At 42.6% G+C, this 10,935-nt stretch overlaps 1 protein-coding gene across 3 annotated transcripts in view; it reads right to left on the reverse strand.

The window, feature by feature from the left end:
• Positions 1–5,332, reverse strand: part of sema4d (sema domain, immunoglobulin domain (Ig), transmembrane domain (TM) and short cytoplasmic domain, (semaphorin) 4D) — a 37,469-nt gene extending 32,137 nt beyond the window's left edge. For all 3 annotated transcript variants that reach the window (XR_014595801.1, XM_083983567.1, XM_083983566.1), the window contains exon 1: positions 5,195–5,332. The gene's annotated coding sequence lies outside the window, so the exon portion shown is untranslated. The remainder of the gene's footprint in view (positions 1–5,194) is intronic.
• Positions 5,333–10,935: the final 5,603 nt, after the last annotated feature.

Raw genomic sequence — 10,935 nt, forward strand, 5'->3', positions numbered from 1 at the left:
TAAACAGTGAAAAAAAAAGAGAAGCACAAGAGCAGGCTGCACACACACAGGGTGGAGAGCTGGTGCTTCTTGCATTAAAGGGCTGTTTCACTCAAAGGCACGTCAGCAGCGTAGTCTGCCTCCATCTGAGTGTGCGGGGCTTTGCCTCTCTCTCCCCTGTCACAGCAGTCAAGTGCTGCTCGCCGGTGGAGAGCGGCAGCGACAGGATCGCGCCTCTGGAAAGCGTCAATGCACACAATTGCCTGGGAGGGGGAGGGGGAAGTCGGGGTGGCGGGTGAGAGGAGGAAAGGAGGGGGGAGGGGGCTGAGGTTAGGGTACTGTGTATGTGTGTCTGTGGGAGTGTGTCTATTGTTGTGGGGATGTTTTTTTTCTCTCTTTCTCCGTCTCTTCTTTAAAAGAATGAATGGGGACTGCAGGTCCAGCTGCTGCTCTCTCTCAGCACTGTATTTAGCCCTGGGTGATTTAAACTGCACACACACTCAGTCACACACACACACACACACACTTAACTGTAAAGACAGTTTGCATCCTCAGGCAACGGATCGTTGATGTGTTTTCCAACTATGGACTCACTAACCAAATCGAATGAGATAACAATCTGATAAAAATCAGCCGCATTGTGAATGACTTCTCTGTCCTGCAACGTCCTCCGCCATCACCTGTAAACAAATGTTACTGACTTTGCAACTGCTGAGCTGCGCCACAACAGATGAAAGACGGATAAGGGCAGACAAACACCTTCTCCTTTCAGCTGTGTCACACAGTGATATCCTCCAGTCACAGAATGTACTGTATGTCGGCTAGCTCTCTCTCTCTCTCTCAGCGCTCCCATTCCCTTCCAGCTCCCTGCGCTCGGCAACACAACGCTGGGAACCTTTTCAAAACATCAAGCTGCAAGCTGTCAATAGCGCTGCAGCGACGCATCAGTAAGCTTCCTGCGCCCTCAGCAATAACTGCTCATACAGTAGCTGTGGGTGCAGCATGCACTGTTCATTGTGTTCCTGTGCTAATAATAATATTCATAATAATAATAATAAACAACTGCCGTGCTGTGGATGCTCATGCAATAACCAGTTGGAGTCAATAAAACAGGTAAAGCGACTGAGCTTTCCAGGGCGTGTGCTCTTCTTCACTTTTATTGTTACCTTGCGTTGCAAAATGGCAAAAACAGGAAACCGAGCTTGACATCCAGTGTGTACCTAAGCATCAGCTGATCTGGAGCCACCTTTTCAAATCGTGAGACAGCTTTTGCTGAGACATCTCTGGAATGCGGCAATGCATTATGCATGCCCAGTAACACGCGAGCGCGCGCACACACAAAGTGCCTACACATGCCACTCTGTGCTGCTCATACGGAGCCAGATGCTACTCTGTTTTTCCAATAGGAAATTATTCCAGCCTGAGGGGTGCTGGGGTATACTAGGGTGTGGCAAAGGAGGTTTGTGTTGTTTCAAAGGAGGTGGGGGGTTGCCCCAGATGTCTGTTTCATTGAGGCAGTGCAGCCCACCTCAACATCAGAGCACCACAGACTGGCCCCTGACCTCTAGCCTTTAACTCCTGCAGGACCATAACAATGAGGTTGCTGCAAGTCACACATCAAACCCCTACCTACGCCGTTTCCTTAAAAAGCACGACGCATAATGGGCCTGTAAGAAAGGTCATTACCGTCTCGCCTTTCCGTATGCAGCGCAAAAATGATTTCCAATTCAAGGAAGAGTATGGTCTGACTGCTTCTGCTGACTCAGCTGCCAGGAGAATACTGATAATTAGATTGCTAATGAGCAGAAGGGAACAATAAGGGGCCGTGTGTGTCTGTGTCAAAGACGTGGCACCTTTTACAGTGACCTCCACAGCAGGAGGTGGAGGGGAGCTGCTGCACGGGCCATTTGCAGGTATTCCAGCCTTTTGTAGTAGAGGAGCTGGCTGACGACCAGACTCAGCAGAGGGGACTGGAAGAAAGCCTCTGATGGCTCGTGAATGGTCCCCCCTCAAACCCATTAAGAGTTTATTCAATTACCTGACAGTCACTCACTGTAAGCATGTGAAGAAACGTGACGTCTCTAAAAAAAAAGAAAAAAGGAGAGAGTGGGGGGAAGCATCTGCTCTGAGGTGGTCAAATAATTGCATTTAGATCAGAGGAGAAACGCACCAATGCAGTATGTGATTAATGCAAGTTCCCTATAGGCAACACTGGACACGCTCCAGTGAGAATCAATTCCAATGCTTTTTTTTAACACAAGAGAGAGGACTGACAAATAGCCAGAGCTTGGTCTGAAACCCAAAAAGGCATCCAAATAAATAACCCCTGACATCCAAAACAAGCGCCATTTCGGCACAAAGTTCACATTTAAAAAACAAAGCTCCCTTTCAGCCTCTCAGTTCCTGCCTTGGGTTTCTACTTCCCACCCATTTTAAATTGATTATTGATGAAGGGTTTGCATGCTCAAGTGTGGTTATCATTAACAAGCAGGAGAATTCTGTGTAATCTCATTGAGCACATGTGAATCCCGTGCTTCCAATGGAGGTGGAAAACAAAGACAAAGAGCTTAACTTAAAGGCCGATCAGTTTCTCCATAAATAGAATTTAAAGCCAAATCAAATACAGACTCATGTGTTAAAAGTGGACTAATTAACTTTTCCTAAAACGGGAGGAGGGCCTGGGAAAGCTTTGTGTGCGCAAAGCTCTCCTCACATAAAGAGCAGGTAAGGACAAGCCGAGCTCCGTAAACATCACAGAAACCCACAAAACAAATCAAGGCAACGGTTTAGAGGGCTGAAAAATTGTTGTTTAAAACCCTCAACTCTGCCTGTTATCTGCCTCTTTTCATATAAAACCTACCAAAGTGATCCTTCTTTCCATTGACAGTTCCAAAACCCTGCAGTAATGACAACCTTACCAACGCACACACAACCTCTAACCCGAGGGGGAAAGTCAGTGTGACTGACAGACAGAGATGCCTGAGCGGCGTAGCAGCACGCAGTGGTTTAATGATTTGTCTGCTGCTGGTGAATGATCACACAGCAATATCCTGTTCTGGCCAGTTCTCCGGGCCCCCCTGAGGGTCTGACTGACATGATTCTGGCTTGCCCGGGTGCCACCGTAGCGCCAGCCCAGCCAGCCGGCCCATCATATTGACAAGATCCGGGTGGTGCGCACCCCTCCTGATGCCCAGCAAAGTGACCCAGCAAAGGACCTGTGGAATCAGACTTGATGAGGCAGAAGAATTACTTATTGAGGTCACGAGGAGAGGGATGTCGTGTCATATCCCATGCACTTTTTGGTGAAACGCTGAGCGGCGAGGAGGGAGGGGCCGAGTGGATAATGTCTCTAACGAAGCTGTGGAAAACAGATTTAGAAAACACAACAGCTGTATTTAGGGAGAAACTAAATAGCTGACGTGCTCCAAAATTCCTCAGTGCTTATGCAATGTAAACCAAGCCTGCATGCAACATGAGGGGCGTCTCTTTACCATCAAGTGATGAAATCGATTCTGTCGTGTAGTTCCTGAAATACTGAAAGATACTGCAAGGCAAATGATCCAGACTTAACTTTCGACTAATTAATTAGCCTATAAAGTTTCCAAGATGGGGGGGAAAGTGCTCTGTACAATATTGTGGAAATGCTGGTTGATCAAAACAAAACACCTGCGGTCATCAACTTGAAGACTGGTGTTGTGATATTTAAATACAAAACTATTAATTAAGCCAATAATTATTCACAACCCTGCATTTAGCATTTTTGCCTGAAAATTACAAATGTGTTGCTGGTGGGGCAGTTGAAAAAGAGACTCGATTAGACACTGGTGCAATGGACAGAAATGATCAATTGTTGACTTTTTTTTTTTCTATCTCGACAGAGGTAACCTTTAATATATGAATATTTTCTGTTTTTCTTACTATTCTATGATCATAAATTGAAGATCTTTGGCTTCTGGATTCTTTTTTTGGACCAAGTAATATGAAGACTTCACCTATAGCTTGGGTTGAAGGGAAACTATAGGTACTGACTGACTAATGCCGGAGGAAATCTTCATTAGTCACAGGATAAACTGTCCAAGTGATTGTTTCAGCTCTTATCGTGAGCGACACATGGAAGAACTTGAGCCTGTGAAGGCATCTGCCTCTCCATGGATGTCTCAAAAGTATTTAATTCCAGGGTTGAAGAAGGTCAAGAGAAGTAACAGGGTGATGATGTGTGTGTGCTTTGAATTATACTGCGTAGAGCCAGAAAAAAGTCGGGACTTCAGTCAGCACAGGCCAGAGGGCAAGTGGTGAGACAGAAAGCAACTCCATAACTTCTTATTACTCCCCCTCCAGCCAGCACAAGCCCTGGACCAAGGAGGACTGAGACATGCATGCAGGTGAAAGGTTTATGACCATCCACTGATGGGGCCCAGCTGCACTGGGCTGCCCTCCTGTCTGGGCACAAGATGCCTGAAGAACTACAAAAAAAGAAAATGCACCTTGACAGACATAACAGTGCATGCTGCAGGTATTTACATTTCAGTTGAAGCTCCAAACCTCATATAAACCTGTGGTTTTGTGGATGTGTGCTCCAGCGCTGTCACTACAGCTCTTTTGTTGTTGCCCGTGAAAGAGCACCCTTGATTTATGCAGGCAAGGGTAAGAAACCCCTGAATGACCTCTGGGTTGCCAGATTGGCATTTTGAAAGTGCAAAGGGGGGAATTTAATCTTTAAAAAGATTTGTGTGAGCACGTCTGCTGGACACGTAATATTATATTCACGAGTTATTTTGCGCTTCAAGGACAGTGACAGCGGCTGCGTGGACCCAACAGTCGCAGCACTCGTCCGCTAACATCTTAGTTTTTTTTTGTTGCACAAATGAACTTTGAAACACCGCGGTGAAGATAGTGAAAAGTTTGTTTATTTTTGCGCGCGCGCAACGAAAACGCGGAAAAACTAAAAAAAAGAGAGATTATTATCATGACGTAGTTTTTTTTTTTTGCTGCATTGTATCTCGACTCGGTGGGGGTTTCGGCTACAGTCAGTGCAACAAGTGCAGCTGAGCCTCTGAAGACCGCGACGGCACGCATGAGTACCGAGCAGCAGCAGCAGCAGGGCTCAGGCTGAAACAACTCCAAGAGGTTTCAAACAGTAAAGTGTCGGCTACTCGCATGCACAGGTAAAAGCTTCGCAGTCAAATGAAAGCGACAGGTAGTATGGTGTACTCACTGCTGGAGGAGGGGGAAGTTTCTCCTCTTCGTCCCGGTTGTGTACGGAGATGAGCGGTCGGAGCAACGGCAGCGTGACAAAGTTTTGGGTTGTAGCTCTCCCTCAGCTCAGCATGGCGGCGACTGGATTCAAACCTCTCCGGGCTGTGATATCAACAGACAGGGGGAGGGTACAGGGGGAGGTGGTGGTGGTGGAGACAGACTTTCAAAAAGTTTAGTCAACCTGGACCCTTTCGAGTTTAACGTTACTTATCCTTCTTTATTGCATTTACTTAGATTTAGTTACTTTATAGATTAGATTATTAATTTTAAACAATAAATGAATTATAGTGCAGGGCTATTATTATGTAAAATAGCCTAAAAGGAAGTCAAAATTAACCAGGAATGGTGAAAATGTAAGGGTGCACAAAAATGCATCAATAATAATCAAATTCTATCAAAGGCTAGAATTATTCTGAGGCTAAACACTCCTAACTGTTTTTTGTAAGGTGAGTAATTTAAGAAAAGTGGATAGGGCACAGAAATGGACCTATAACCCAATGGAGGAACATTGCACATTTCCAGTACTGTTTGAAGACACTGTTGAAGTTAATGCATCAATAATTAGTCCAACAATATAATGGTCCATTCTACATAATGAATGATTCCGCTTTTGGCACTTTTTTTTAGTTTTCTATTCTGATATATGGTACTTCATATGTGCCTATTTGGGTACTTAACTAGTATTTCAATCTTATACTTATAAATACAAGGCAAGTATTGAACTTTTAGTACCACATTTATCTTTACTAATGCTGCAGATGATAAATACTGTATATACAACACAAGGACAAGCATGCTTTTTTGTAGGTCTATAGATTTACCTATTACTAACAAAGTAGCCTAGGCTTAACACATAAAATGATGTTATAAAAATGACAATTAAAGCCCAGCGGTGGAAGTAACCAAGTACATTTAGTCAAGTACTTTAGTACATTTTGGGGATGCTTTTTGTAAGTACTGACATTTATGCTGCTCATACTACTGCACAACAAGTGAGATATTGCAGTTTTTACGTCACAAATTCATTGACAAATTCCCTCACTACCATTGCAGCCAAAAAAAAAATCCTTCAAAAGATATTATTGGGTAGCATGATGCAGTATCTAGCATCCATGTAAACAATAATCTGCATAAGGAATATCAGGGTTCAAGGTTTTTATTGTCAATTCAACCACATGTACCAGACATACAGATGAATCGAAAAGCCGTTTCTCACTGTCCCACGGTGACAGAATAAAATACAATACACAAGACAGGACATTACCTAATGCTAAAATAAAAATAAACAAATATATTTTCATTTTGATTAATTCAAACCTCTAACCAAAACCCTTCACTTCTGAGTGGTACTCTTTTGAATCTGATGGTCGTTTATTGCGAGATTTGATGAGAGTTTTACCTGAATAATATTTAAATGAGGCTCAAACAGGCCATTAAGTTCAATATGTGTATAATCCCAAAATGTGAACTTGTTTTCATGTCAATGAACCCTACAGACTTCCAGGGATATGACAGAGGACATGCCCTCTGTGTCCTCTGTGTTAGCTAGCCACAGCCCTGGTGAGGACTAAGTTACCTTAAAACTCTGGCTGAAGGGAGGCTCTGTAGGTGGAGCTAGTGGGTTTAAAAGGTCATGGCTGGAGGTCAAAGGTTGTACAACATTTTCCTAAAGGAGAAGTGAATCAAAAACATAGTGGAGGAAAGACAGGCTGACCCTTGTCTCATTGTGCAGGGCGGAGGAGGAGGGAGTGGGGCTTTCCATGGCACTGCAGGCTGAATACAATACCATCTTTGAGTGAAAGACAGATTGCTGCTGGTGTAAGACAGAACAACGTCGCTGTCTACCTCAGTGGCTGCTTTGTGGGCTTACTGAGTAACAAATGTAGAGAAATTTACCTGCTCAATTTAGCTCAAATAAGCCCATAATGTCCTCTTTACGTACACACCAAGGAATTAGGCCGGATCCTTAATTATGCCGATGCTCCACAGCATCATCATCTATACTACAAATTGTTTATATTCATATCAGCCCCTGGTGATTTGAGAGCTTAGAGTTGAAGGCTGGCTGCAGTTAAAAGGGGACGGTAAGTGCTGCCTGAAATGAATACGAAAAGCAGCTGGGTTTATCTTCACTCACTCTGTGACATGTGCTGCTAAGAGAAAACAGGTGACCGAGGAATGTGTGCTGAAACCCAAACATAATACCAGAGCTCAAATGATTTGTTGCCACTTAGCCAGATCTGTATTTCTGAAGACATTTTATTTACCTCTCTGGTTTCTATATTCTAAACGTTTCTGTCCTTATAGGCTTTTCTTGTCTCATCAGTGAGCCTGTCGGTATTTCTATCTCTCTTTCATGGACACACAAGTTGTACATGTACTTGTTAGCAGTTAATTTATTACTGCTTGGCATGGGAATGATATTTTTATTCATACATAGTGGATGTTAAAAAAAAAGAGACATGCAAACACAGAGACTCTTCACCATGAACCTTATTTTAATGTTGCTCTGGATAAGAATATCAGATAAATGCCCCAAAATGTAAATGTAACATGGACAGAGTCAGAAGCACACACACAATGGATGAGAAAGTAATAGCCTAAGGTGTAGATTTCAACTGTAAGTATATGATCTCCATGCCTGAGCTCTTCAGACACACCAGTTGGATATATTTAGAGTCTCTAGCTGGTGTATCCATGCTACAAGGCAGGCCACAATTATTCACAACACTGAAAGGGCCAGCACTGGTCTGAGATCAGTCAAGGGGAGAGTGCATGTGTGTGTCGACTGGTACGGGACGGGATTAACACCGTAAGAGTCAGAGGTCAGGGCCAGTGGTATACTCACAATAAAAGTATATGCAGTGAGTATTTCACTGTTAAATACTCCATATTCAACTTTTATTAGTACAAGTGTTGGCAGAGTTTACGTTTTCCATCTACAAAGCAACTTTTATGGCTGAAAAAATAACTCTCAGGATACTGTAGTCCTGAAGGATCATGGCCTGACAGCTACAGAGGATCAGATAGACTATACTGGTACTGTGGTCATACACTGAAATGAGCACCAATGTTGACCTGTGAGGGACCAGCCATCCATCATCTTCACTGTAAAATGAAGAAGTTAAAATTTAACATACACATATCTTAATTAAGTGCAACAGAGCATTGAATGTGTGTTTTTTTTCAGACACCTGTTAAGACTGTTGTTGAGCAGCTGGCTTAAATCCCACTGAATGGAAATAGTTCCTGAGGGACAGAGGGACTAGGACATCCTGCCTCATTCACACCAGATATGTTCACAACCATACAAAAATGGAAAAAGACAAGAGTTTTTTTGTGCTTTTTGTCCCTGTCATAACCTGCGGCTGACCTCTTCTCCACTCTTTGAAGTTTCCGGCCCTTCCTTTCTGTACTGACTAAATGCATGACATATTTCTTTATACTCAAGCTTAATTATTACCTAACTCAGCCTAATGCAACAACCCTGCAATAAATCCTGCTTTCATGAAGGTCATAATATTCAGAGTGTGTTGAAACTGTACACTCTGTACAGTCATCCTGGAGGCTGCAGCTCGTGGTTCTGTTGCATTCAGTTGCCTATCCTCACTCATATAAGGCGTGAAGAAACTAATAACACCAGTAATGGGCTCTTGTGTCTGACCATTGTGACTACCCAGACACACCTGGATTAATCAGTTTGTCCAATAATGTAAAACAGGAAATAAAGGAGCAGCATTAAGTTCAGGAAGTAGTGGAGCTGTGCAAAGAGCCCATTACAATGAAAACTGCAAAACTGACCTTTTTGTAGGTATGATTTGCTGCAGGATTTATGCATTAGCTTTATTTGCATCTAATTATTTGGCATCACAATGTATAAAGTTGTTCAGTTGGGTTATTCCATATCTTCAAATGGCTTCAGGAAACAATCTATAACGTCAGAGGTCTGCAAGTATAGTGTGTCAGAGCAGCACCATCTAGTGGCAAATGAGCAACATGTCATCATTACGTTTGATGAAATCCTGTCTGAGTCAATTTGCGCAGTTTCTGCTGCAGCTACGTAATGAATGGATTAAGGGCCATCAAGATGTTATACTTGTGAGGTGGATACATAGGGTGGATAGAAATTGTATTTAAGTTTTTCAAATTAGGAAAATTGCACATTCAGTGACGATGTGAGCAGACTCCAGACCAGATTTAACACAAGAACTTTATGCTACCAAGTTAAGAGAAAAATATATACACATAAAAATATAGCCAGAGCAGAAATTATACCCCTGAGAATGTGCTAGGAATGAGAGTGGGTAATGCTTTCACCGGAAATCCCGCCTCCCTTCTTCAACCTCTAAAGTAACAGCGCCACCTGGTGGGTGGTGGGTGGACTTTTATTTAATTATTTATTTACAGTTGTGCACAATATTCATACAGTGAGTGCAGTTCAATGTCTGTGAACTTAGCCTACTATCAGTGTGATGTAACTGACCTCAAGTGCAACCAGGTTGGTTTTAAAAATAGCCTTCCCGACTACCTGGGTCAACATGAGGACTTGTGCTGTGTTGAGTACCAGCACAACTGTAAAGACCTTGGCTGCAAATTACAAGTAGTATTTCATCTTATTTTATTTTATTCTATTTCTAAAGCTGCACAAATAAATGTCTGATCCTGTTTGCACAGAAATAGGGAGATGAAGGCCTGGGCAATGAATTTGTAAACTATATTATGCATTATTATGCATAATAATAATAATAATATGCAAAATTATGCATCAAAGCTAACATTACAAATAAATATGATTCCTCTGAACAAAAGTATTAGCCTATTGTATTTTCATTGTATGGTTTAAATTGTTATGTGTCAGTGGTATTTTGATGACGTAGATTAAGGGTGGCAGTGATGTAACAGTGTCTCTGTGCATCGTCCATTCAATAGGACAGCTTTATAGATCTGTAATAACACACCATGAACCAGGATCTGCCAATCTCCTCAATATCAAACAAAAATACCAAAGACTGTTGCCATTTCTGCTCACTCTTGGTGGAAGCTGTTGGGTCTCTGTAAATATAATCATGATGACAAGGTCTAGACCCGCTCTATTTGAAAAGTGCCATCAGGTAACCTCTGTTATGAAGTGGCATTTTATATATGAAATTGACTTGACTTGATGTTTCTTTTAGCTTCAAATGTGTGTTAATTGTTTATTTGATTGGAAACAGATCTCTCTTTGGTTGTGTGATGTTGGTTAGGCAAATCAAGCAATTCAGTGAAATCACTCTAGGCTTTATGAAATTATATTTTTTTCTTCTGAGCATTGTATTGATGACTTAAGGAAATTGGCATTAAATACATTTAAAAAGAAATTGTTGTGTGGCCGTAGCAATTTTATGATAGTGCCCACTTGATCCTTAATTTTTAATGGAAGCTGGCAAAGTGATGGTTCGTCGTCATCATCAATAGGACAGGTAGACTGTCTATATTATAACCTATGAATACCCTCTATATGTGACCAGCACCAGCCTCTGCTAAGCTTCATGGCATTAGATTTTAGCAATAAACCCAAAGCCCCTTTCTGTGGGGGCGGGCCCCAGAGCCAACCAGCCAATCACCGCCCTCGGCGCTATCACGTGCCTCGGACTGGCCAATGAGCAGCTGCAGATTTACCCTTTTGCCGCACCCAAGTGGGATGATGGTGGATGGGCGGAG

This window comes from Trachurus trachurus (genome assembly GCF_905171665.1).
Source record: "Trachurus trachurus genome assembly, chromosome: 12".
Lineage (NCBI taxonomy): Eukaryota > Metazoa > Chordata > Actinopteri > Carangiformes > Carangidae > Trachurus > Trachurus trachurus.